General features: G+C 33.9%; 1 long non-coding RNA gene across 1 annotated transcript in view; it reads right to left on the bottom strand.

Annotated features, from left to right (window-relative positions):
* Positions 1-22040, bottom strand: part of LOC126642713 (uncharacterized) — a 38928-nt gene extending 16888 nt beyond the window's left edge. The window contains exons 1-3 of the long non-coding RNA XR_007629510.1: positions 21940-22040; positions 7914-7963; positions 6895-7023 (exon numbers count right to left, since the gene is read on the bottom strand). This is a non-coding gene — a long non-coding RNA (uncharacterized LOC126642713). The remainder of the gene's footprint in view (positions 1-6894; positions 7024-7913; positions 7964-21939) is intronic.
* Between the last annotated feature and the right edge of the window lie 5400 nt (positions 22041-27440).

Below are 27440 nucleotides of genomic sequence, written 5' to 3'. Positions count from 1 at the left end.
TGCTGATTTTTTGAACTTTTCTTAACTTCTGTCCCTGTGAAAATATACTAAGCATACTGTTGCAGCAATACTGAATCCAGTTTATTCACTTAGAAAATACTCCAAAATTATCATTATTCAGAAAACTTAACTACTTACCACTTAAGTCTGTTTTTTCAGTGAAAACTCAGACCTTTCATTTCTGTTTTAATAACCTGACATGATTATATAGTGCTAACAGGGACAGAGACATCGACAAAGAAAAGCAGGAGGTCACCTGAATCTTGCCTTGAGCTTGCACATTCTGGAAAGGAAAAGAACAAGTTTCCACCTCATCCTTAACATTTTTGAAAGATGAGTAAGAATTACAACTACAGAAAAGTCAAGTGCCGTAATGTAAGCACCAAAAGCCACACCGACACACTGTAATCTATGTGGAAGCATTCAGGAATGCAGCCCAAGTCTGAAAACCACTCAGTACATGCACTTTCTGCATAAATCAGAAGAGGAACCACAGGCAGCTATGAAACTCAGGGTAGCTGATCTGGGTGCTTAAGATTTTTCAAAATAACACACTAGTAATTTAGTTTCCCCCCGATTTGGGTATTTTGGCTGGATGCTGTTTTTTCTCAATATGGAAGAGGACAGAAACTTTTATGTATTTTGCCAAGTCTGTATGCCAAAGTACATGCACAGCTAAGATCACAGTAGAAAAATATGGAAGTATAATTTAAGGCAAATAATTTTACAGTTTTTATGATGTATCTTTTTAAAAATTCCAATATAGTAACAAAAGATTACTATCTAATTACCATGGTACTTAATAAAACCTCATTTATTATTAGTCAAGTATTTGGAAGATCTTTAAGTGCTGATTAAAAAGTCTAATTTGAATTTTCATTTTAATCACAATTTTTGAACTTTTCCAATTTCACTGTTGACTGTTTGCATCAAGTTAAATGAAAAGTTAAACAAAGAACACATTTTTCTGATTTGCATAGTTGATGAAAATTGCATAGTTTATTTTCAATTATCTTCCTCCAAAATGCAAATAATCTAAAAAATGTCTTCTAATTATTTTTAGGGCCACATAATAAGACAGTGTGGATTAATAAAAATCCATATAGTAAATGTAATTCTATGAATTCTGAATATGGTCTAGAGTATCCTCCTACATCTTATTTACAGTAATTTGTACCACAAATATTACATGAATACACCTCAATTATATTGTCTCATCAGGCTAAGTTCAGGCCATACTGAAGAACATACAAGATAGTTTTCTAAATGCTTTGGAATTTATGGTTTTGTTTTCTTTCATTTTTTTCCCTTTTATGAATATCTAGATATAAATTGAAAGATTAAGGGATTTCTTTCCATTTTATAAATAAGATACCATATGCCCTTCATGTAATTTGAGAAATAATCTCTATTTTAAATTAACACAATTAATATGTTTCTGCTGTTTGTTACAGTAATTGTCAGACTACCACCTTAGTGTGGGGATATTCAGTCACTCTCTTGACCAATGTAGCTTTTACCCATTTACCCAGATGTGATGTGTTAGAAGACTTCAATATACTGCAGTATAACAAGAGTGGTATTCTTGCCAAGCCAAAAATTTTGTTGCAACTCATTGGATGCAAACAAAAATCTTTGCATTACACAAAGACCCTGCAATACTGTAAATCACACGCATATTTATGTATCTTGTAACATGAGAACCAAACATATAATCAGTCAACTTATAATCAGGCAAAATGTACAAAACAAGACAGGCAGGAAAATATATACTGTTAGCATAGAAGTACCACAATATAAGGTTGGTAAAGCCTTGCTACCGAAATCAAAGTGATTAGTACAAAATCACTACCGCTTTCCATGGCATCTCTGAAAGTCTCATTTAAATGAATGAAAAGTTATTTTATCTTCAGAAAAAAAACATGGTTCTGGTTGCAAGCAGAATGTTTTGTAGTCACTTTTCCTGAAAAAAAGAACATGGAGGAGGGACGTGTGTCCTTTATTAGCTTGTAGGGTTGGGTTGGTTTGGTTGATTTTGGTTTTATGATTGATTTTAAGGCAAATCTCTTATACTATAGTGGAGATTTGGACTTTTCTCACAGTGATTGAGAAACTGTCAGCTACTACTCTTCCTGGTTTTTGTTTATCTTCTGTTAGTACTTGCCCTGATCTTTTCTTTGTCATGCATCTGATTCAACTCTCTTTCTTCAATCCACCTACTTTCATTTACTTTTCATTTCAGAGATTTGCTAAATTGAATGATGTCAGTCAAAGTATATTCCACAGATTCTAGCACTGTTTATCAAGGGCTTTATGTTTATTTTTAATGAAGAGTTTATTTTTATTATCTTTTCTATTAGTATTAAAGCATTTTAAAATGTGTCTTTTAGATAAGTTAGAGGTCTTTAGAGATATCCAGATGGGCTTGACAGAAAAATCTTCAATGGTTTCCTGTTCAGACAGTTCTGCTACGGATGCCTCACTTTATCCACTGTAATTCTGTATCTCTGCCAATTTTATTTGATGTCCATCTCCAGAATGCCAAGATAATGTATCTGTTGTTAATGCCTGCAAACACTTTCCTGTCTTTTTCTGGCAGATTGCTGGGCAGACTATGCCCACATCCCTTCAGACTAGCAGCTATCAACGGTGCTCACTCTTCCTCAGTCCAAAGGTTAATTTGGTTTATTATTTCAAACTGGGCATAATAAACTTTACAAGATGATTTTTCTTCAAAGCTGACTGCTCTCTGACTTGGTCAATTAAACAAATCGTCTGTGTAAGCATTTGTCTTGGGTTATCATAGCAAGACAACTGATGCTGGATTCCACACTCACTGAGAGAACTGTCATTCTTTTCCATACCAGGCTTTTTATTCATTGCTGGAAATAGAATTATGTTGTTAATGATAAACTGTGTTACTCTTTCATACGCATCAACTTTGCTAGCTAAGCTAAAGTGAAAAATTTCTGTTCATCCATATCCCTTAAAAGACTGCTACACATTGTGACTCCAAAGAAGAAAATAGCTACTAAATGATGCTATACATTCTTTTGTTACCTGGGTAATTTGTTGCTTCTCTAGCTAAATTTTGTCATCCCCTCCATGTGCTCAACTACACCAGACTACCATCTGAATTCTACAACCAGCAGTCCCATATGTTGGATTATGCACAAAAGTAGGGATATACCTCAGAAAATGTATCTGTGGGTAGACTTCAAAACAACAGATGAAATGGTATCAGTATAAGCTTTTCCTATCATATTTCTATCAGATTCTCGTTACATTTCTAAGTGAAACTGGAGCCTCTCCTTCCAAAGGCAATACTAAACAAACAGGATTGTAAAAGGGATGCCATTTACAATATTAGCTTCATCTGCCTTACTCAGATCTTTACAGCAATCTCTCTCTATACATGTGCATTTGGCTTTCACAACAGCTATGTAGACCTTTCAAAACAGTTTTTGTTTTAAATGTCTTTTTGTTTTAAATGTCTTCGGTTTTTTAACTCATAGTACTTTAAGGCAAATAGTTTGTTTACTTCTCCACCACAGGAATTTAAACTTGTGGGTTTTTTTGGTCAAATTAATGAAAAGGAAAAAAAAAGTTCTCCTTGAGCCCTCTCTGATTGATAATCAATTCATCAGCATTTCCTTAGGAGAATAATTTAATCTCAAACATTTTATAAAATGTTTCCTTTTTCTCTATTTAGTAATTGGACAAATCTTACTGTCATTGCAGATTTAGTTTAGTACTTCCCTTTGTCAGCTTTCATCTGCTAGTTTTTCTTATATTTGCTAGTTTTTGCTTTCCCTTCCCCAGATACTGAGAGTCTATGATACTGTACAGTGGATAACATCGGTCTTGAAAAATCCATGTCTCTGAAATCCCACTTTAACCTATGAATTACTGCTGTGGGTGGGAAAATGTTTGAAGTTTCCACATACCTCCTGAGCAAACTTGTCTCTCTTTCAAAAATACCAAAATCTGCAAGTGCTATTCAACTGAATTTATTTGTTTTGAAAAAATTCTGTTGTGTTTTTTTTAAAGACTAATAGACCTTTCCATTTAAGAATTAACAGATGTATATAACAGCCTCTCAATACAATGTTCTTCATGTATATATCAGTCAATAGTAAGCTATTGAAATAGATATAAAACTAAGATCAGTGTGCAAATTCTACAGTTAAACTGATGTAATTTTTAAAAGCACCTCAGTTTTAATAATTGCAAATATATTTCATTCAGAGAAGGGAACAGAAGCTCCAGACCTGGTCAGGTGCTTCTAAGTATATTTATCTCCTTGAGATGGGCATGTTAATAATTAATTTTAATTTCCTAAATCCTAGTGATACTGCCTGTTAAAGTAAAGCATTTACTTTGCAGCTTTGGAAGGTGGTAGCACAACTTAGTTTATTCTAATCTCTTTGCAGGGATTCCAGTGAAACTGATGATTCAATATTTGAAAACTCTTAACATATATTAGATTTGCGCACAACAAAAACAAAACCAAAAGCTTTAAAGAATTCTATGAGACAGATTGCAATGTTGAAAAGTTAAAAGTATTTCTTTTTCTGAAAGTATGAAATTAACTTTTTCAGAAAAGAACGGTAAGACGAAATCTTGAAGTGTATAATTCCTTTCTGATAAAGCAGTCACGTGGTTAGATACCTCCACAACTCATAAAACAGATCCCTAAGGATGAGTATTTAGCAGTGATGCTACACTTTGAAATAGGTAATTCCTACTTACATTTTTTTATGCTCATACTTCTCTCATGTAAGGTGGATTAACACAAATTAATGTTCACACTAATCCATCTATCACACCAAGAATGCCTCATTAAGCTTTGCCAGCTCCAGACAATTCACAAAACTAGTAAAAGCATTGCCACAGTAATTATACTGGATTTTACAGTATAAGGTGCTAATATGGCAATTTTGCCTACAGAAATTCATGACAAGCATTTTAACCAAGAATAAAAATAGTCACTAAAGAAATTAGGATGAATTACAATATTTTACCAGTGAAAATTTAATTTGAGCAGAACACCCTGAATATAATTTCAAATGTGCTTGTAAGGAGAAACTTTGTACTCAATATTGACACAGAAATGTGAAGACAGTACAGAAATTTTGCACAAAATTGTTGTTTTTACAGTGTCTTCATCATTGTATTTATCTAATTTACCTAATTCCAAATCTTGTGCTTTAAGCAGAGCAACTTTCTGATATGCAACATTTCTGAAATTTAAGTTAGCACAGTTTCTAGCAAGTAGATATTGGCTTTGTATTAGAATTAAAATGAAAATTATTTATAACTGTCATTTGAAGTCGCTGAAGCATCTACATTCTTGATTCTACTGCTTCCTATTTTTCTTTCAGAAAGACTAACACAAATGCAGAACAGAAACAGGAGACATCAGAACTTTTCATTGGGAGTTAATTTACTATATAAGCCAATTAAACAATTTGAGGTAAAATTGCAATCTGAACCAGAAGAATTAAAAAAACTGTTAGGAGAGAGGGAGATGATTAAGTCATTAACCCTCTTGGACAGAGAGAGAAAGCTAAATATTGATTTTAGAACACTGATGTCTTACTTAGATGTTAGGTATGAAGAAATTTATTGTATGCCAGAAAACTAATACATCTGCTGAACCTGTGATTTGCAATTTGTTAATCTGTTTTAGATTTATGACTCCAGAGTCAACTTTTGAAAGTAATTTGTTGATTTCCCTTAGGAATAGGGACTAAGGTGTGGGGAAGAATGGTTTTGTAAAGAATGCTACTGATTACAAAATGCTTTTATTTTCTTTATTTAAGGGTTTTCTGTTACTTCATAGTTGAATGCTTTTGCTCATAGAATTTGTGATACAACATTTAGTTCCCTGGGTAAAATTAATTGCATTCTGTTTGGATGTAGGCTATCCGTTCATGACGTTTGACATTTATTGTACTGTTACTGGAGATTAATTGATAATCTCAAATCTGTTATTTTGGCAACTTCTCATGCCATATCAAAATGCATAGATGACAGAAAACTAGAGAGTGGGAATAAATGTCTTAGGGTTTAGTCTTGTAGCACTGGTTAAAAGAGCCTAATTATTTTCCATATAGATTTCAAGTAACAGGCATTATGTCAATGACATATTTAATCAGTTTATATCTGAAACAAAATTTAATCACCTTATGTACCTTATTACTTAACAGTTTGTAGGATATGATGTAGCTTGTATAAAGCTAAACACTGAGATTTTTAAAATTTTTTTTTTACAGTTGCAGATCTAATTATTGGCAGCTAAAATTCCTTTCATCTTGGTTCTTATCCTCACTGTAAACACAAAGATTTTAGTTGCTTTATTGTGTTTTAAATGCAGATACTCATGATAAACATATGCTAAATGTTTACCTTACTTGAGCTTAGACCAACAATCACTCTCCTGATTTGTGGTCCCAGTTATTCTTGTGATCTTAATTACTCTTTATTAATTTTTTGAACCTGATCAAGGAATAAAAAATAAAATAAAATTAAGCTAAAAAAAGACCACTAGGAGAGTCAGAGAGTTAAAGATTTACCCTGTGTTTCAAGTCCACATTAAAAGTTCAACTAGGAAAGTATGTAAAGGACATGAAAATTAACATAACAAAAACACAGTGGGACACAACAGAGAAATACATTAGCTGTGTATGAAAAGAGTAATACAGATATTTTTCTGCTATCAGCTAAAGAAAACCAGAAGTCGAATTATACTGTATTATGCTCACAGTGATTTAAATAACTAAAAAAATGTCTAAAAATTCCTTAAACTTCTGGAATGTCTAATATCCCTGTAATCCAGAAGCTCAGACTCCATGGCCATAAGACTTTAATTTTTCCACACACATCACTTACCTTTTATCAACTCTTCTTTCCAAGTTGTCATGAAAGGCAAAGGTGGCACTGGTAACATTTAGGCACATGTTACAGATATGACAGGACATACGGTGACCTTCTGTCATCCAGCAGTCATCTAAAGAATGCCTTGGAGGTAAGACAAAGGTGAGTGGGTTTTTTTAAAAGAAAGAAGTAATACCTTCCTAAAAGCTCAATAATCACCAAAATAATGAAATAAAAAACCTATTGAACAGCAATGCTGCTGCTTACTTTAAAAAAGACTTTGAACTTACACAGTATAAGTTAATTAATTTGTGGGCTAAAACAGTAAATAAAAGTTTTAGCACGCAGGCACCTGGTACAGCACTCTTTTCAGCTGCAGCCAGTCTCTGCATACTTTGGATGAAATCCAGTTTTCAAAATTGTGTGTTGTTTTTTGTTGATACCCATTGCAGTTGTTCCTCACATCATTATATACATGTGCAAGACAGCAAGCACACCCTATAAGCATTGCAACCTGCTATCATCTACACGAAAATAACTTCTCGATGTTTTTTGGTACACTTTCAGATTGCTGTTAACTTGAACAGTATTATACAACAGCATGTGGTTGTATTGCAGGCCCAAATAAGATGTCTGAGAATAGAGTACAAGATATTTTCAATTAAAAGAGGAAGAAAAATAAATTTAGTGTAGTATGACACTTGTGCTTGCAATCAATAAAAGATATTGCTTAAACTTAACACCTCTGAAGGAGGGAAAGCAGAACCCTGTATGTCAAGTTCTTCTTTACTAAAGAGCATTATAATCCTTGAAAATACCTCAGAGAGCAAACAATAACAAAAGAACACATTCAGACTAATTGTACAGGGGACAATCATTTTCCCTTATCCTTTTTTTATCCCTATTTTTTTTTTCAGAAATCAAATATTATAATAGGCAATTTTACTTAAGGAAAGAAGATACACAAGAGTTTACAAAGACAAATTTGCTGGTAATGTTGCAATAACACAGGGTAAAAAAGAAAAGCCACTTACCCCTAGATTTATTTTTGTCAGAAGAACAAAAGTGGACAGAAGGAAAAGTCCTGTTAAAAATAAGGAAATTAAATATACTTCAGTCTTGATTCTGTTTTATTTACTTTTTCCCTGTTTCAATGTTATAATGCAGTTCAATTTTTTTCAGACCAGAGTGGTTCTGCTATTAAAAACGACCTCTCCACTGCAATGAGAGAAATACAGTAATTCATTCCAACAAGTTTCAATAGCAAAAAAAGCATTGGAAATAAGGTTAATTTCACTGTACTGTATTTAAACTGAATAGGAGTATGTTTATAATCCTCAGCTATGCTGCCCCTTGAGGTTGCAGCACATATTTCACTTCACCCCTTCTACTAATGTAGTACAGACTGACATTTTGCAGCAGAAGGTGACTGGATGATTTTGTAGTACTCTTATGAATGTTATCATATCCTCATGTCATTTCTTGGGCCAAAGAAGTCAGTGTGCTTAATTATTTTCTTTTCTTTATTCACGTGGGAAACGTTTCTAGTAGTTGGACACCACGATGTGAACAATGTAAACTTATCACTCTCTTTAATTTGGTGCTGAGAGCTCAAAGAAAATATTTATTTTATGGCTGTATTTGTATTTGAAAAAACAAAACCTGGGAAAATACTATTATACAGTAAGTGTCGTACCTTCATGTATCACTGCTGCAAGAGAAGAGATACAAATAAATCCTTTTAGAGATGGTATCCATAGATATTGCTTATCTGTACAGAAATGTACACAGCCAGTATCAGAATTTCTTCCACTGCACCAGATCTGATACAAATGCTCATTTCAACCATCACAAGGGTTTTTCTTCAAAACAGCGTAAAATCCAATGTGCTAAGAAACAAGTAGCATAGTGAAAGCAAATGAACTGTTAAAATGCACAGACAATTACTGCTCCAGGCTAAAAGGGAGATCACTGGCCAGATACTTGAAGGGAAGCACACTTTGTGGTTACTCACTGAACACTTCTCTGACTAGTCAGATGTCTAAAGCCAACAGTCTCTCAATCATATTTAAATGCAGATCCAAAGTCTGTCTTTACACAGGAAAGCAAGCTGGGAAAAAGCTGAAGACCTTCATCACATTTGTAATTTCTGCAGGTAGGAAACAAACAAACCACCCAGCACACATCTGATTTCAGTGCAGTGAGAAAGCATAGAAGTATTGCCAAGGAAATTATGCGAATGTATTGTCCCATTCTGCTTCAAAAAGTGTAAGCATAACATTCTGAATACTTGTGCAAGCCTTAACTTGCTAGGTGGTCTTTTTGTAATATAATGGCTATTATCAGCTTCATCTGTGTTTAACATACAGTTGTATTTTAGAAGTCTTAGCCCAAATAGGCTTCTCAAGCAACTGACAGAATTTTCTAATGTTAAACACAATTCTAAACAAGACCTTTTTCTCCAAATGCTGGTTCTAAATTTATTAAATGGAGAGAGGGAACTGTTCTGTACCCTGTTCCAGAGTAACTCCTAAACACAAAATATAAATGAAATTGAAATACTGAAAAAGGACCACAGACTGCAACATGTAACACGTATGCAGAATTTCTGCAACAATTCACTTACTTTGGACATCACCTAATTTGCACATCAATAGATATCACAAAAAAAAACCACACCAAAAAAAAAAAAGTAGATTCTTTTAAAATTATCTTGAAGAGTTTACATTTCCTAATACAAGCAACGTTATTTTGAATGTTTATATCAAGTATGTTTTATTTCACAAGTGATTTATATAAAGAAAGAAGGGTATGGGAAGGAAAACGTGCCCTGGATCTACATAGCATGGGATCTATCTGAAAGCACCTACTTGATTCTGATAACACGTGAGGTTTTATTAGAGTCTTCAAGAGGAAATAAATTTTCTGAAACCTAGAATTCCAGGTTCTGAAATTCAAGGGGGTTTTGAAATTAATTAGATCAGCTTGAAGTGAAAGGAGCTGACTGGTAGCAATTAGCAGATATTTCTGGTAGCTCAAGACACAGCAAGAATTGTACTTTGTAATTAACATTTTTGAGCTTTTTTTCTTGGATTATTTCCCACCAGCACAGCTTTCTCATAAATCTGAAACCAATTTGCAAATGTCACTAATTTAAAAACATACTTTTATTACAATGACATCTTTACTATGAAAAATTACGGTGAAAAATACTCGTGTTCCTAGAGTTTCATTCACTATCTATATAGAACACTAAGTCTTCATTACAAATTTATTTCTTCTGCTTCTCAAGTGCTCTTTGATTTTTGTTTTGGAATGTTTCTCAAAGACTGTTTTATAATGAAAAAGCAAATCTAAATCTTGTTATAGATATACGGATGATACAGGTCAGGTTTCGAAATATTGTAACTACATACTGTTGTATGTTGTGTAAAATTTTTTCTATCATACTTTCATTGTATTAGATGAAATTATTTTAGGCACTTATTTAAATACGTTCACACAGAATTTGACAGATTTTTCCACTGATGAAGAGTTGGCATCTGTGGGAAAAAAAGACAGAACCATATAGAATCATGGTAGAATTAACAGAAGTTTCAACAGCTTAAACATACGTATTATAATAGCATACAACATTATTCGAGAGAGTGGAAATATGGCTTAACACTGAACCTCATGTTTTCTGCCCCTGAGTCTTAGTGTTGGGGATTTTTCTTATAATGATGTTTTCAGCTGCAGAATGTTTTGCATAGAACAAATCGAGTTCAGTAGTTTTTGGTTTCTAAGCTGTGTTTGCGGAGGAAATGCACGTGTTAATTTTGAAGACCTTTGTCTACATCCTTCCTGTCGGCCATCACAGGCACCACGTGGGAGCACAGCCTGTGGTCTGCAACAGCCATGGGTTGTACCTGGGTTCACCTGGGCAGAAGGTGAAAGCTGAGAGAGCACAAAGAATTGTACCTGTCTGTCTTCTCATTCAGCTTTTCCCCTTACCTTCCACTGCTCACAGACAGCACCACTGTGGGTCTCTGACAAACACAGTTGATCGCTAAGGAATTGAAGAGATGAGAATGCAAAAGTGTCTGGCCTTGCAATGGCACACAAAGGAAGCAGGTAAGACCAAAAAGAAGATTGGAAATAAATAACTGGGAATTCTGTAATATGGTATGGGACTTGTTCAGACAGCTTCTCGTAGTGTTATACTATCCTTCACCACCTACCGCATAGACAATTCCCCAGGACCCCTGCTAAGTCTGAGCATGAGGACACACTACAGATTCCTCCAATTGGATACTACAAACAAAATTACTGTCAATTTAATAATAACTTTTTTTGGCTAGGGAAATGTTTAATTTCATTCTCTTCTCAAACAGATGATGACTAACCTCCAAGGTCACAAAATAGGTTGAGACTGTTGCCCACTATTAGTTGACTGCAGGCAGAAGCTGCTCAGTTTCCCAGAATAATCAGAAATTCAGTTTCTCAAACAATGTGGGGTTGAGGGGTGGAAAATGAGGCTGGGCTTTAAACATTTAAGCTATGAGGGAAATATCTAGTTAGTTATTTAGTTAGTTACTGAAGTTGTGCTTCTCTAAACAGAGTAGGAGGAAGAGAAAGAATAGAATGGAATATGCTCCTCCCAGTATAAAGAGTCAACAGCAGGATGAGAACAGATGAGAAGGAAGAAGCAAAGCCATCGGCATCTTACCTCCAGAGGAGCTGAGATGCTGCCAGCTCAGGAGGTTGCTAACTCATTAGCCAAGACCAGCACTGTGTTCTCAAAGACTTTAAGAAACAAGTGAAACGGTGTCTCTAAGTCACCTTCCAACTGCTTCTCAATTAAGAAAGGAGAAAATTATGTCTTATTAAGGATGGTTTCTTCATAACATAAGACACGATGTGTACATTATGGTGAGGCCTGTTGTAAATGCTTTTTGCATTAGGATCATTTCAATAATGTTTGTAGTTTTATTAAGCTACAACTATAGGTCAGCTGGCTTTTGGTCCTCACTATTGACAGTAATAGGCATTCACTTTATCAAAGGATGAAAATAATGTATGCGATGAACAATGAGTTTCTGCTAAAAATACAATTCTTACTTGCTGTTTCTCTGTTATTACTTTCCCAAACTGCAAACAACATCAGTCATTGAAGACAAACTGCTGTGCTATGACAGAAAATATATGCTTGCCTTACAGTCATGTTTTTCTTCTTTTATAATGGACATTATTCATGATGGAAATAATAAATCTTAATGACTGGTTTCAAGAAATTTGGCATCAGACAAGTTCATATTTTATTCAATGTTTTAGGAATTGTTTTTCAGAAAAAAATGGTATAGTAAATCAGACCTTGAGAAGATTATTCATCCATAGATTCACAAGCCGTTCGGAGATGATCATTGTGACCATGAAGTTTGATCTGAGGCATGCCACAGGCTGCTGAAATTTTCCATTGCCAAATTAGGAACTGGAAGTATTGCCCTTCCCCCTTTTCTTAAACATTAACAGTTATAGCCCTAATGTCAAAATGGAAGCTTTTATCTACTACAAAGGAAAGGACCATCTAGTGGAAAGAATACAAGACTATTTCTGTAGAAGGCTTGCAGATAGAATTTATTTGTTAGGACTGTACATAGCATTTTTTAAGTCAATAAATACATAAAATTATAGAGATCATGTAAAGAGTGTATAGATTTTTTCCACAAAGGGCTTTTTAACCCAAAGTGTCAATCCTTCTCTTCTACTTTTGTTCAGTATTGAGCTGAACAGAGTATAGGAGCCAGACTGGAAATTATATTTTTCTCATGAAAAGAATATTGATAGTCAGGGATAAATTAATATATTTCTTGATGCATTAAATCATTAAAAGAAAATAAAAATGTGAATCATATTATAATCTAATAGGCCACTATTATGCCCTCAAGCAACAAGAGGAAAACTGATCAGATGACTGCAGTCTGGTGAAAGATTTTCTTAAAATTAGGGAAGTGTTAATAATCAGAGAGAGAAGAGAGGCTGAACTACCAAAACAACATCTCTCACCTGTGTCTGACCCCTGTAACACATTCACATCTTTAAATTTTGCTTTAGGTTTCTTACTTATTAGGAGAGTTGGTCACCTCAAAAGAGGATTAACAGGAGCGAACACAAAGTTGCTGAACCTAACACACCAGTACAGGTGGTTGTTGAAACTGAATTCCTTTTCAGGATAGTTATACAGAGATATCTTCTTAAACCTAGGGTTCAGAGCTGGAATTTGCTGCACCTGGCACAGGCACAAGTGATTTTTAGTTCAAAGATTGTCAGTTACATGTATAAACATTTCCCTTTTAATCAAACAGTTTTACGGCTAAAGCATTTAGAAGTCATTTGGAAATCACAGTTCAGTTCTTTTCTCTAAGAGGATTTTAAACCTTTCACCTTCTACAAACAGGCTGGGCACTAGGGATGAGATGACCTGGCTCATCCTCCTGAAACCCTTCCATGTTCCATTAAATGTCTGCTCATGCAGGAATAGCACTGCCAAGATTAACAGCAAGGTGCTCATCAGAGAAAGCAGACTGCTGATCCTATCCAACAACACAGAGCATACCTATGAAAAATTCTCACACAGTATTATTGAACTAGACTTCCTTAATATACACTCAATGAGTAGTATTTAAGCAATGAAAGAAAAATCAATAAAATTATTATTAATAGATTTGATTTGTATGAAATATTTCCAGGAATGGGCCAACCATCCTCCTTTCCTCCCCTCATGCTTTTGAAAATATTTGCATTATATTCCTGATAACGGAAACATTTGTAAGTATAACTCTGTGTGATTCTTGTCACTATGGCATAGGTTTGTTTTGTACAATGGTTTTAGTCAGCATGAGAGGAGAAAGATTAATTGAATGCACACTAGCATGTTAACAGTGGTACATTATGGTGCATTGGTGTAGTTAATGAGGTGCTCACATCCCAGCTTTTGCAACTCTGCTTACATGGCAGCTGAAGAAAGCATTTCTTGCCTGGTGTAAGTCAAGAGAAGCAGCTAGGAGATAAAAATTATGAACAATGTGACCCTGAAGGAAAGGAAATATCAGTGAGGACGATCTCTTTATTGTCACCTAAACTGAAATGAAAAGGAGAGATATCCCTATCATTTGCTAGCAAATTTTAAAAAATAACAAAAAAAAATATGAAAGAAAAACAACAATTGAAAGAAAATATTTACTTTGTTCCTCTCAATGCTAGTTATTTTCACGATTTATGTGAATAAATTAGATTCCAGTTTGAACAACTATTGTCTTTGCAGGACGTTATATTTATAAATTGGACTTAATACTTGAGTCCATTAAGGTGGTTTCAAAACAATTTAGCTTTTGGTAAATGCAAAACCACACAAAGTTTAAAAGAGAAAGAAACTGTTAGAATACTTATTCACATCTTTAGGTCAAAACAAGGACTGATACTGATGCTAAGAAAGGTAAGCGGTGATTAAAACAGTACAGAAGTGGAACGGGAAGAAGAATCAAATGGTAAAATTGAATTTTAGTGTCTGCCCTGTAGATTATTTTACCTTTTTAGGTATCTCTGTCTCTGTAACCAATGTCTGGAAGTATTCCAATAGCCTGAATGAAGAACAGGGTTCAAAAAAGAATTAAAGTGCTTGAGAAAAGAATTGGAACACAGTTTGCTAGTTAGAAGTTATGAAATCATTCACAGTTCTCATTTTTTTTGCCAGTTAATAAAACAGAGTAATAATTTAAAACCATGTTGCCTCTGAACACATTTTTCCCTCATGAACATTATTTGACAAAAAAAAAAGATGATTAATAATATAAATTTACCTTTCTGTGAAAATGAAAACTGCTCCGGGTTGGAAACACTTATACAAGGAGCACCTCTGTACATGAAACTTGTATTCAAGACCACTTGTATGTACTCTTTGTAAAACATGATTGACCAAATCCTTTCCTGTTTCACTTCAGTGATCTCTCACTTGATGGAAATTCTTCCGCTGAATCTAGCACAAAATATTTCCCTGAAGTTTGATGTGTAAGCTATCTAATTATAAGACATTTAAAAGGTATGAAAGTGTGCCATACAGTACCTCTTGTATTGATGAGTTATACATCTGCACCAATAATCAATTTTTGGTCAAAAATATCAGTGATCATCACAGTTATAAGTAAAACCTTAATTTCTAATAGAAACAACTGTTAATCTGCCAACATTCACAAAGACCACCATGCCAGTGTTACACTGAGAACTAGTGAAAAAATTCTCTCCCTTTTTGTCACATAATCAGCATAGCTCACATAAACATGCTGTTTGTTCTTGTTAGTAAGTTGCTAATACAAAATAAACAAAGTAATGACAAGCTGAAAAATCTTATCACTTACACAGCATCGTTTGCAGATGCATTTTCAGCAGTATAAATGTATCTCCTCAATATTAGACCTCTGTGGCAGATTTGAAATATTCCTACATTAAACAAAAGCCCTTCAATTCTTCACAATACCGAAAGCTTTCAGGAGTTGCAGAGACTACTCATAGAGGAGACTTGTTCCATGAAGAACTCTGGAAAACAAAAATTAACTTGGAAAACAGTGATAATACAACCCCTCCCTTGAATCAGCAAATAAAACAGAAAATAGTCAGCAGGCAGCCAAATCACTCCTGGTTTTTATCACCAGAAGAGCAGAGGGAGCCTGAGGGATTAGTGGTGATCACATCAGGTTTTGCAGAACAGTAGGGAATTTCACCTAGTTTTATATTAAACAGGAAAACATTTTCTTTTGGCAACTTCTTTCCTTAACTGAGAGCTAACTTTTCCATGTCAAAATGACTACAAGTTCTGGAGATGAAAGATCAGAAGCAGCTTGATGCCAACGGTACATGCACAAAAATCCATATGGTTCAGCACTGAGGGTGTTTTGGTCTTATTTCTTTTTATAAACATCATCTATGGACAAAAAGCTAATGGGCTTTGGTTCATGGAATGGTATTTTAGAAAACACCTGTGTGACCTCCAATATTGAGAGTTTCTGCATGGAAGCTGGTATCAAATACAATCTGCTCATGTGCTCAACCTGCCCTTTGAAACAGACAAGTGCATCCTAAGTATCCCCAGATGAGGAAAAAAAATCTTCCATTGCCTTTCCAGGAGCCACAGACTAAAACAAAAAACCCCTACCTTACAATTCCTGTTTAAGCCCTACCTCTGTAAGCCCTTCTTATCCTTTCAGTTAGTTCTTCGTGAACCAAAAAAATAGCTTTGAAGTTCTATTAACAGGTTCTATTAACAGGTGTGTAAAGATTCAAGAGAACTAATGAAAAACTGCCTTTCAAAACTGGATTTGATACATTCTGAATTTGCAGTACCTGCATCAATTCTGTTTCTACTCTGAAAAAACCTCATTTTTAATAAGCCATGCTTAAAAGCAGTAAGTTCTTGGAAGAATAAGATTGTTCAAGTATTATTGCAAATGGGCAAAATAAAGATCACATGACACAAATAAATAAGAAACAGCTGAAATTGCTTTAAGGAGTCTTTAGAATCCTGACACACGTAGGCTGAAGTTTACAATTTTCCATAAAATATGGTTCATTTGTTTAAAGTAGAAATAGAAGAACATAGAAATGTAAAAGCCATTAACACACAACAAAATGAAATAAATTACAAACACAGACATTATTACAGACTTTCTGTCTTTAATGCATTGCAGTTCTATTGTCTTTGTCATAATACACCCTAGGTAAAACATTATTGAATTTTGAATTTACTGATTTAAAATGTTTTCATCAGGATGGGTTAAACAGAAACTTGCCTTGAATTATCACTGCTGTATCTGAAACGCTTTTATAGCAAACTCCAAGGCAGTAAAAGACTTCCAAAAATTTATGTGAGTGTGTTTAACCACACCAGCAGCATGGGCTGAGCTCTCTCTGTAGGAGTCTCTGTTCCACCATGCCGTGCATTGTAGAGTGAAGCCAGAGTGCATCAACGTAATGGAGAGGAAAGATGATCATGTGCTAATACTTTCCCCTTTCTCACTGTGTAACCATCAACAGTCCTCTTGTAAAAGAGGAAGGAACCGAAGTCTACCCTGTAAGATGAGCTTACTCGTACCTCTATGTGACAGAGTCCCGTGAATAATTTATGTATCAGACACAGATCTGGGAGATGTTAATCTTTCATAGAGCAGCAGTCAGAGCCCACATGGAGACTGCAATCACCGTCTCATGAGCCACATGGCACAGCTGTCCAACTGAAACCACAGAGAACAAGGCAAGGAATTGGCTTTGCTGCCAGTGTTTCCTTGGCACAGGAAGGTGAAGAAGGCCGAGAGCTGTATCTAGACAAATAGATTCCCCAGTTTTGGCTCAGGTGCCACACAACCTGTCTCCTCTGTTCATGGCCAGTTGAGATGCCATTTTACCTTCCTTCTTCCATCACAGTGAGCCAGTTGTTTATGCTAAGTCACACAAGTATAGTTAAAAATCAATTTTCAGCTTCATTCTAAGACTATTGCTGAATCAATGAAGATCAGTTTACATTAACACTGTGCCTGGCCACAGACCTTTCCAGCTTTCCCATATTTTCATCTGGAAAAGGAAATCACACCTATAGTAATTCAGTGGAACCAATAATATTCAAAATTCTAAATGAATATTTCCCTTAAAATATTTCCTCTTCCTCTTTTTTCTTGTTTTCTGGGACAGCTTGGATCAGTTGTCAATAATTGTATAATGAAAAAAATTACCAGGTTTAAGGAACTGTGAAACTACACGACATGTTGTCAATCTCTAAGGGAAGGATTTTCAGGCAGCAAGTCATCTAAAAATCAGTAATAGCTCAATGTTACCTTATACTTATATTAATTTAGTGCCACTATATAATTATTATGTGGATATTCAATTGCATATCACATGAATTATTTTACAAGGAAAATTTTTTCGTAGTTATGTGCCATGCTGAAAAAAATACATCATTAGTATGCAATAAGGGCAAGTTTCCAGGATGTAATACTTGTATTTGAGAAGCAAATAGGTAAGATCATTAGACTTTTGCCCTTGAAGAAGAATAGAGAATAAACAATTTTTCAGCTATTCTTACACAGTAATTTCTAGATTAGAAGATTCTGAGAGCTTTTATGACACAACGATATTACTGCCATGCTAATTTACACAAAAAACAAGTTAAGGAACTATGACAGAACTATTTAAAATTGTTGCAATTACATGATTCTTCTTAGGAGCAAAATGAGAAGTCTTTATACTAAAAGTGATGAAAAAGCTGAAAATTGAGGAAAAGAAAAGCAAGCATAAAAATACTCTAACTGGATAGAAAAAGTTATTAAATTTTGTGACAGTATGAGCGTATAGGCTTAATAAGGTACAACAAGCTTGCAATTATCTCTTACTTATGAGAGCACCTTGATTTATAGTATCAAAAGAGTGAAGCATTTTTTGTGATTAAGTTCAGAAATACAATGTTACAGCAGGAAGTGAACGTTACAAAGAAGGAAAAGGTTGGGAATGGCAAGGAATTATCTTTTTATATAGCATTCTTCTCTTCCCTAAATTTAAAAATCTCATCTTCACTTAAATAAATCTATGAAAAGATTTTCCTTGAAGTCATCCCCACTGAACATAATCAGAAACTGAACTAGAAATTGTATAATTAAAACATTAGACTCCTTCATGATGAAATCAGAGGACTAAATGCATATTAACTAATCCTTACTAAAGTCCAGACTGGAACACAAGATCCAAAATATCACACCTTTTTCTTGTTGTCAGTGCATGTTTGGGAAAACTACCACAATTCTTGAAACAATATGCCATGAATACATATCCTGAAGTGATATTAGATTAACATTTACATCTTGTGAAGTCATGCATCCTTCTCACTTGAAAAGATATACACTGACTTCTGTTTTTATGTTTGCTTCTACTTATGTGACACTAAAATAAAAAAAAATTAGAAAAAAATAAAATAAAAAAAAATGGCAGTATATATTGAAATGTACCAAGATGAATCTTTCACATTATGTAGGTATGAACAGCAACAGGAAGTATATAAGCAGAAGTGATATTCAGCATCTGATTCTCATATCAGCAGACTTACTTTCAAAAGTACTGAAGTGCAAAGATGATGATTTGTTCTCTATTTACTTTAGAAAAAAAAGAAGCCTGACTCAAATATTTTCAACTTGCATTTTCCATTAAAAGTCAAAGGAGCCTTCAAACCTATTAATAAAACATAATTATTTAGACAAAGCTGATTAACTAAAATAAGCAATTTGAAAAATAAACCATACTTTGAAGAATAAAAAACTAGAGCCATTGTTATTTCTTTTACTAAATTACCAGAATTAGCAGTGCATTTTTAAAATTTGGGGTTTTCTCATAAAATTTGTAAACATACAAAAACACAGGGTCAACCTGTAATCTAGAAAACACCAAAATACACTATCTGTTGCTTATGTTTTTCAAGTTTAATTTTAGGGTAACATGTACGTCATAGGTCTTCCTGCCTAGAAGATTTCTTGGAATCAGTGGACATGCTGCCTGATGCCTGAGCAGTGTTATAGACTCTGGAGTCTGAAGAGCACTTCCCTTGAGGCATTCATTGTGATGTGCCTTGGAGTTGGTGCCCTCATTTCCGCAGAAATGATGCTCAATAGACCCTACCTGAGGTCGCAACAGATGTAATTTTTATACCACAACAGACTTTCAGCTGTACTTCAAGTCTGGCTTCCAGTTATTTATAACTGCTTCCATGGTGCTGCGAGATAACAAATGTGCTTCACAGAGGTACCACACAAATATCAGGGGCAGGGAGAAAGGGTTTCATAAAACTCATGGCTTTATGTATCAGTACGTGGCATACATTAACTTTTTATATTTAATGGCAGACTGTCACTTAATTGAATTCATACAGGGCTGAGATTAAGTATCAGAACATGATATTGAGTCCATAATTCAGAGAGACAAATTATACCAGTGTTGATAATCACCGTGTGATCTGTTAGTGCTAATCTGTCACAGAGTATCACCAGTAAAGTGATCCAAGTAGGAGCTGAGAAATAAAAGAAATAAAAATAAGGAGATAAAATTGGAAATAACTAAACATAAAAGCTATCACCAGGACAGCATTAAGTGTAGTATGCTTTCACAGCATTAATCATGGAACTGGAAAAACAGAAAAGGGGTTATGGAAGATCTGTAGACAGCACTGTTCAACAAATATGAGAAAAATCTGGAGCTCTGATGGTAGTTATAAATCCATAATTCTGAAGGTAATGACAAATAGATTTCCCTCCTGGTTTGTAGGGGCAGACACTATTAATGTGCCCTCAGTACAACTTTTAGTTTCCTTTTCTTTTCTCCTAAAAGCCCTCCACATCTGTGGGGCAAATTCCATTCCTGTTTAGTTTTTATGTCATCATTTTTGCAGTGGTTATGAATGGGGGTCACAGCTATTCTATTGGGGTTTTGTTCCCCTCGTATTTTAAACTCTAATTGCTTAATATAAAAATATTAAACATCAATTTGTTTTTCATCATGAGAAATATGCAGGGAAATTAATAAACTCATTAAAATTCTTAATTCAATGATGGAAGAATAGAACCCTGAATGATCACGAGAGTAATAGTCCTTGCAAGATTACTGTGGAGTGATATAGGCAGGGACAATTAAAGCATGCAGGGGATTTTATAAAAGAAATGGGATGACTGAACTTCTAAGTTTTATCACACAGGTTGCAGACCAAAAAAGTGAAGCTGACTCTGATAGTTATGTGACAACTATCAAAATATAACTTTCCAGCTTTAAGGTAATAGATACTATATAGATATTCACATGCACATATGTCTAGATATAACATTGAGACACAAACATGCAAATAGACACCACATTTTTTAATTCAACGGTACTTTTCTGCAAAGCCGAGGTAAATACTGAGGTAAAAAAAAATCTGAAATGGCAAATTGACATTTTTACTTGTTCTATTAATTTATCTCTGTAAGGGAGACATTATTCTAATTTTCATGTTTGCATATTTCAGGAGCAACTCGTATTAAAATCTCAAGTCACTTTTTTTAACAAAAAAAAATAAAATGTATCCACATAAACAACTGTAACCAAGCTACCGTGGTTATAACATTTTTTTTTCCTCAGACTTTATTTCATTACAATAAATTGTTATGCTGAAATCAGTGTTTCATATAACCAAGTAATTTCATTTAGAATCAAATATCCAAGAGAAAGAAGTAAAATAAAATAGGAAGAAATAGGTAGAATTGATGGACCTCAAGTCAATATTTTCAAAAAGTTTACCTGAAAAGCAATTTCATGTAGATAATTTCTGCAACTTTATATTTTATTCTACCCAGACTTGAGGATTGATTTTTAAAGTGTTTATTTCCTTTCCAAGTGGAACATGATGATCCAGCCATACAGCTTCTGAGCTCACTTTCCATGGATTGTGAGTCAACTGAACTGCTACTGTATGTTTGGATGCCAAAAGCATAGTAGTAGAATTTATTGCTAGATGATGAGATTGTTCTTTATTTGAAATTTTTATTTAATCTTTCTTAATTTCTTGGTTACTTGTAGACAGGACATTTTGGCAACTTCATAAAGCTCAAAAAGCTTCATATAGCTCCATAAAATGTCTTTTATGATAACCTTGAAAAAATAACAATAATTTTAAAAATAGAATAAAATAAGAACAGAGTTCTTTAATCCACCAAATGGACAAACCAATTAATTATCATGCATCGTATAATTTTGTCCAAAAAACATTGACCACATTCAGAACTGTAGTAAACACATTCAGATCTGCAGTAAACACAAGTGGGTCAGGCAATAAACAGTATGATACCACCTCACATGAACTCTGAAGCTTCTGCATTTTCAATCAAGCGTGATTTATATAAAAGAAAAAGGACCTCTCACCTAATTATGGTCACTTCTAATCCCTAGATGTCTCTCTCCAATCCTACAATACACTTGTACTACCAAAAGCATTTCACTAAACAAGACTGTCTTGTAAATTACCTTTCTCCTTATCACTGGTCGGAGAACACATCTTCCATCCTGAATATCCTATATATTATCCAATCCACAAGCATCATAAATCCTTACCAGCCACTGGACATGAAAAGACCAGTTTTAAAATGCCCTGTTAAGAAGACCTAATAGAATGATGTCTTAGGCAAGTATCTTAATTAAAGAACATGTCAGAACAAAGACTTTTTTTAGCTCAAAACTTTCAGTTTGTGATGTGCTTTTGCAGCGTCTTTTGAAACAATGTTGCCCTCTAGCTCTCGAGGAATGAAAAAAATAAAACAGAATAATTTTTTAAAACACATTATGTGACTTGGGAGAGGCCAATCCAACTTGGAACTCGTCTGTATATTTCTTATTCAGCTGAAATCCTTGGCCTCACTGGGAGTTTTTAGCTCTAACAGAGTCAGCATTTCAGTTAACAACCCCAGAGGCTGATGAATGAAATAAATTAAATTATTTAAGTCTTCACCAAAACAAAAGAGATATTATAGAATGGTGTCTGCCTCCACTACTTCTCTAATGACATTTTTTCTTCTAAAAGATGGTATTTCAAGTATGAGGTAAATACATGCTGGGTTGTATCCCATGGTTTGAAAACTCAAGTTATGAAGAACTTAAAGGACTCAAATATTTAAAAATTCAATTCCTTCATAAGTACCTTTGAATTTCAACGGATTTTAATTATCATAAAAAAGGATGCTTCACTGGAAATGACAAACAATAATAACAAAACTTGTCAGAATGATATTCCACTTCTAAGGGGAAAATTACGTCCTTCACAGACTGATCAAAAACATCACCTCAGGGATAAAATTTTTTCAGTTCACTTTATAGAAAAAATGGACCAAGTAGCAGAATTTTCATACTGCTAATTCACATTCCTTAAGTCAAGAATAGTGTTCTGTGAATGTAAAAATGAGAATTACCTACACCTCTTTTTGCTTCCCACACAATATTTGAACCTGCTTGAAAGCTGAGCAATTTCTTTTGCGCATCTTCTGTCTCATCCCTGAATATCTGCTCAGAAAATAATTATTACTGACGACTAAGAAATCTCGTCTTGAACAGATTTAGGAGCTTGCTCTAAAGAATGTTTAGGACAGCAAGAACTCAGAAGCCTACAAGATCAGACACTTGTTCAAGTTATTTTGCTGAAGGCAGTTGTGGTACAGTGACTGAGCCTCTCTGATTCAGTGAGCAGCAGAGGAAAGGAGCCCTGTTCTGTGGGTAGGCACTGCAGTGCTGGTGATTCAGGATAATCTCTTCCCTGTGAGGAGTAGTGAGGTCATGACAGCAGAGAATTTATCTATTCCCTGACTATACAGCTTCTTGAGAACAGGCCTCCAGAAAAACTACCCTGTTTTACGGAAAGTTGATTTTTCTTGTTAGAATGTGGCTAAATATACACACATATAATTTCCAGAGAATGAACTTAATAACTTGAAGACATCAGTGAGTTCTTATTTAAACTAAGTCAGCAGAAGTTACTGGGAAAGTCACTAGATAAATTACAAGTTGCTCTAGTATGAAATTTGAAAAGAATCCTAGTTCTGGTTTTAATTGCATTGTGCTGCAAATGTCAAAGACTTTCTCATTATCTCATTTGTTGCAAGTGTTTGTTGGTGCCAAATATAAAGAAAATTAAACAAAGCACTTCAGTAGGCTATTAATATGTCTATTTTTAAGAGCGTTTAAAACAGAATAAAAGTTTTGTATTGCTAAATGGGAAGAGAACCTTCCATTAGGCTGTAATCTTGTCATGTCAGTTTATTCCTCTCGTTAAGAGAGAAACGCTTCTTGCTCCTTTGGTTTTTAAAAGAAAAATAAAGGTAGTGAAACTGTAATATCAAAAATCATATTGCAAATGTACATTCCTAGATAACTTGCAATGATAAAGTACTTTTTACTCTTTCCTGTAAGAGAGCAGTATGTGTATTTTGGAAGTACAAATGAAACTATTTGCCTATCAAAGCCAGACTGATAAAATATTGGCTGACTTGACTTTATTTTGAGGGTGGAGTTTGGTCTTTTTTATTTACCTATGTAATTTTAGATTTTTAAAGCTAAACATGTTTAATTCTCCCTAAACAGTATCTTTACTTGTAGATTTAACCCTAGAACTCTGCAATAGTTTAATGTCTCAATTAACTTTCTGTAGATTTGCTTTCCTTTATGGCTCCAAAAGATTATTTCTCTTATTTATTTGAACACAAGAGGTTTTGCCTTATCCCTGGATAGCTTAACACACCTAAGATTTATGTTTCTAACATCTCACTCATGAAAGTAAGGGAATGTAATAAAAATATGAGATATCTTTGCTTTTCCTCTAATTGCCCCTCAGATTTACATAAATTTGGATCTTTATATAATTATTCATTGAGTATCTTGGAAAAGCCAAGGAAATCTGTTAACTTATAAAATAAGGCATTTTTCTCTTTATTTTCTCTTCTCAGCATCATATACTTCAGAAACACTTCAAAGTTTGCTGTAGGCAAATAAAACTATACATAGTTGTTCTTTTCACAGTAAAATGGAATAAAGCAACAAAGAAAAAACTACCAGAACAGATCTTGTCTACAAAGAATGGAAAAAAATATTGCAGTTAAAGCAATGGGCTTTAAACAGAGACCAAGTAATTCAATAGTAACAGAAGTGATGAGAGAAAAAATAACCAACCAACCAACCAACCAAAGAAAAACAACCACACAAACAATCAAAAAAGGAAAAAAACCCACCACTCTTCTGTAAAGCATAAAGAACCAGGGAGTGGGAATGCAGTACAAACTTTTAAAATATTTATTTTGCAACTAGGGAATAGTGCATCAAATAAAAACACATTCAATAACAGCCATTTCCTCACTCAAAGAAATACTATTCTGGATTTTTTTTCTTGCCAATCATCTGTTATTGTTCTGTCAGAGATAATAACAGCAAAAACTATTGACAAAGTGAAGTTTCAAAGCAAGCGCTACACAAGTGCATTGCGAAGTTGATTTCTGTGAATAAATCACCCATCCTTTTTGAGAAAGTGATGCTACACTGACCTGAGTCACACCATCTACCTGTCTGCCCCTGTTCTTTTTTTTCCACAGGAACTGTTGACAAATAGTGTTAAAATAAACAGGTCCCTGAATGTAGCTCTGGAATTTTTAAAGAGATGCTACATTGAGGTATGTGTTGTTATGGACTCCACTTTCTTGCAACAGTTTCTTTAATTCAATTTGTAGAAAGATTCAATTTGTTAAAAAAAACACCATTTTTTTTTTCTGCCAGTAGTACTTACTGAGTGATGTTTAATCATTATCTCCCAGCTTGTGCTGAATTCTGTCAGAAAGACAAAGAAAAATTACCCGTGCTTATTTGTCACTTATAAACAACTTATGCTTTTTTCACAGCCTGAATATATGATAAAGAAACTTTTCAGAACTCTGAGTTCTTGAAATTTAAAGATGATATGCATCACTGTGGCTTACATGTCAACATTTCTATAGGGTTGAGCAACTGCAAAACCACCCCTTGTGGAGTAAAATATAATTCTTTTCAGTAACAAACAGCCAGCACAAATGAAGAAAAGAACATATAAACCTGCAGGACTGGAATAACAGTAGGAATTTCTGCTCTCCAGAAAAACATGGTATTATAAAAAGGACAGTTGCAAGAGTTAGTCTGATATTCTTTAAAAAAACCAAGAATTTTAAACTGTGAGAAGATGCAAACATAATTCAGCACTGCAATAACATGAAAAAATAAAAATCTCTTGTACCTTCTGTAGTATAATAAATTTTTATATTCAAATGCATTAATGAACATATTTAATACATAAGTTTTGACAGTAAACTATCACATATTCATTAGCTTAAAGTCAGTCAAAAGCCGAATGTTTGTAAGAATACCACTGAATGAAGATATCTCTACAGCTTAAAACTAACTTTTGGAATCTGTCACCTCATGAAAATGTTTTGAAATATATTTCCTGAAATATTTACTAATTTTAACAGTGTTCTTCATCTGGCCCCAGACTACAGTTCTGTTTCACTTTTCTATGCAAAAGAGATATTAGGTAATCATAGTTAGAGGCTCGCCTTAAGAAATGTACTTAGAGATCATTTGCTGGTAATTTATGAAAATGAAAGTTCACTACATCCCAAAAGGAGATATCTATGAAGAGTTCCAACCCAGTTCCTCCAAAAAAAACCATGATGAGAATGGAGGCCAAATATCTTGAGCTTTTTCACTGGGAACTGTTTAAAATATGCTTCAAAAGGCTCCTGCTTTAGTGAAACATTATAAATTGTGAGGTTGCAGGTTCACAGGTCTAGAACCACCAAAAATCTTCAGATATTGGCCTAATAAAGAAATCTTAAAAGACATATATGAACAAGTGTTATGTATAACATTACATTTTTCAGAAAGTTTACAGACTAATTTAGTTACAGGAACAGAAACAGAAAGTTGGTACACATATGAGAAAACCTTCTTACATCAGCATAACTACTTTAAGTTCTGGAGATTTTTTTGCAATAATATATTCTGATTTTTTTCCTCCTATGAAATAACGTACAGTAAAAATAAAACACCAGCAAATCCTGAATTAAAATGTTGTTCAGGTTTTGCAAAAGTAGCTTTTTGTTTGTTTGTATGTTTTTTCACTTCTTCAGATGTGCCCTGCAATATCTCATTGATATACAACGTAGCAATATTACAGTGACATCTTGGAAACTAGATGAATAAGCTAAATTAAATTTAAAATATATATGTATTCTGTTTCTAGATCTCTGCTTTAATTATAAGCAATCTAGTTTCTCAGCATTTATGTCTCAGAGAGACTTTAAGACAGCTAAGTTTGAAGACAGTGACCTATAACTCAATGTATGCACATATCAATATAGATATTTTTAGCTTACTTCTAATTAAATTAAAACTAATCTTTATCAGCTTGCATTTTTGAATTTGCTGATTCTGATTCTATTTTAAATTTTACCATCAGAGTAATTCCTAGTGGAATAATTGCAATATAACATGCAAATTATCCTGAAAACCCAACCAATATAAGTGAAAATTAACAGACAATAAATCCTTTATAATCTTGCAAAGAATATTTTTATGACCACAGGGCCTGAAAGTTATGTCTTTTATACTTACTTATGTACCTATATTTGATAGCAAAATACAAATAAATATTTCCTAAAAGGAAACAAACATTAAAAAAAAATCTTAGCTGGTTACAAATGACTAATCTATCCCTGTAGAGTTAATATTAATAGCATAATACTAAAGTTATTGAGCACTTTGAAGCCTCATGAAGCTCGTGGAGAGCATTAATGTTCCGCATCCCTTAGGAACTACAAAATGGAAGTCATTTCTTGCAGCATATACTTCCACACTAAGTGCTGAAATCAAATATATGCTGTGAAGTTCACACACATTCAGGATGCCAGCACAGAGTCCTGCACTAGGTAAATCTTGCTTAGTGATTCAAAATAAAGATT

Source organism: Myiozetetes cayanensis, unplaced genomic scaffold (assembly GCF_022539395.1).
Source record: "Myiozetetes cayanensis isolate MyiCay16 unplaced genomic scaffold, myiCay2020 scf24, whole genome shotgun sequence".
In the NCBI taxonomy this organism is placed as follows: domain Eukaryota; kingdom Metazoa; phylum Chordata; class Aves; order Passeriformes; family Tyrannidae; genus Myiozetetes; species Myiozetetes cayanensis.
The sequence above is the reverse complement of the archived record's forward strand: the minus strand, read 5'-3'. Positions and strand labels throughout refer to the sequence as shown.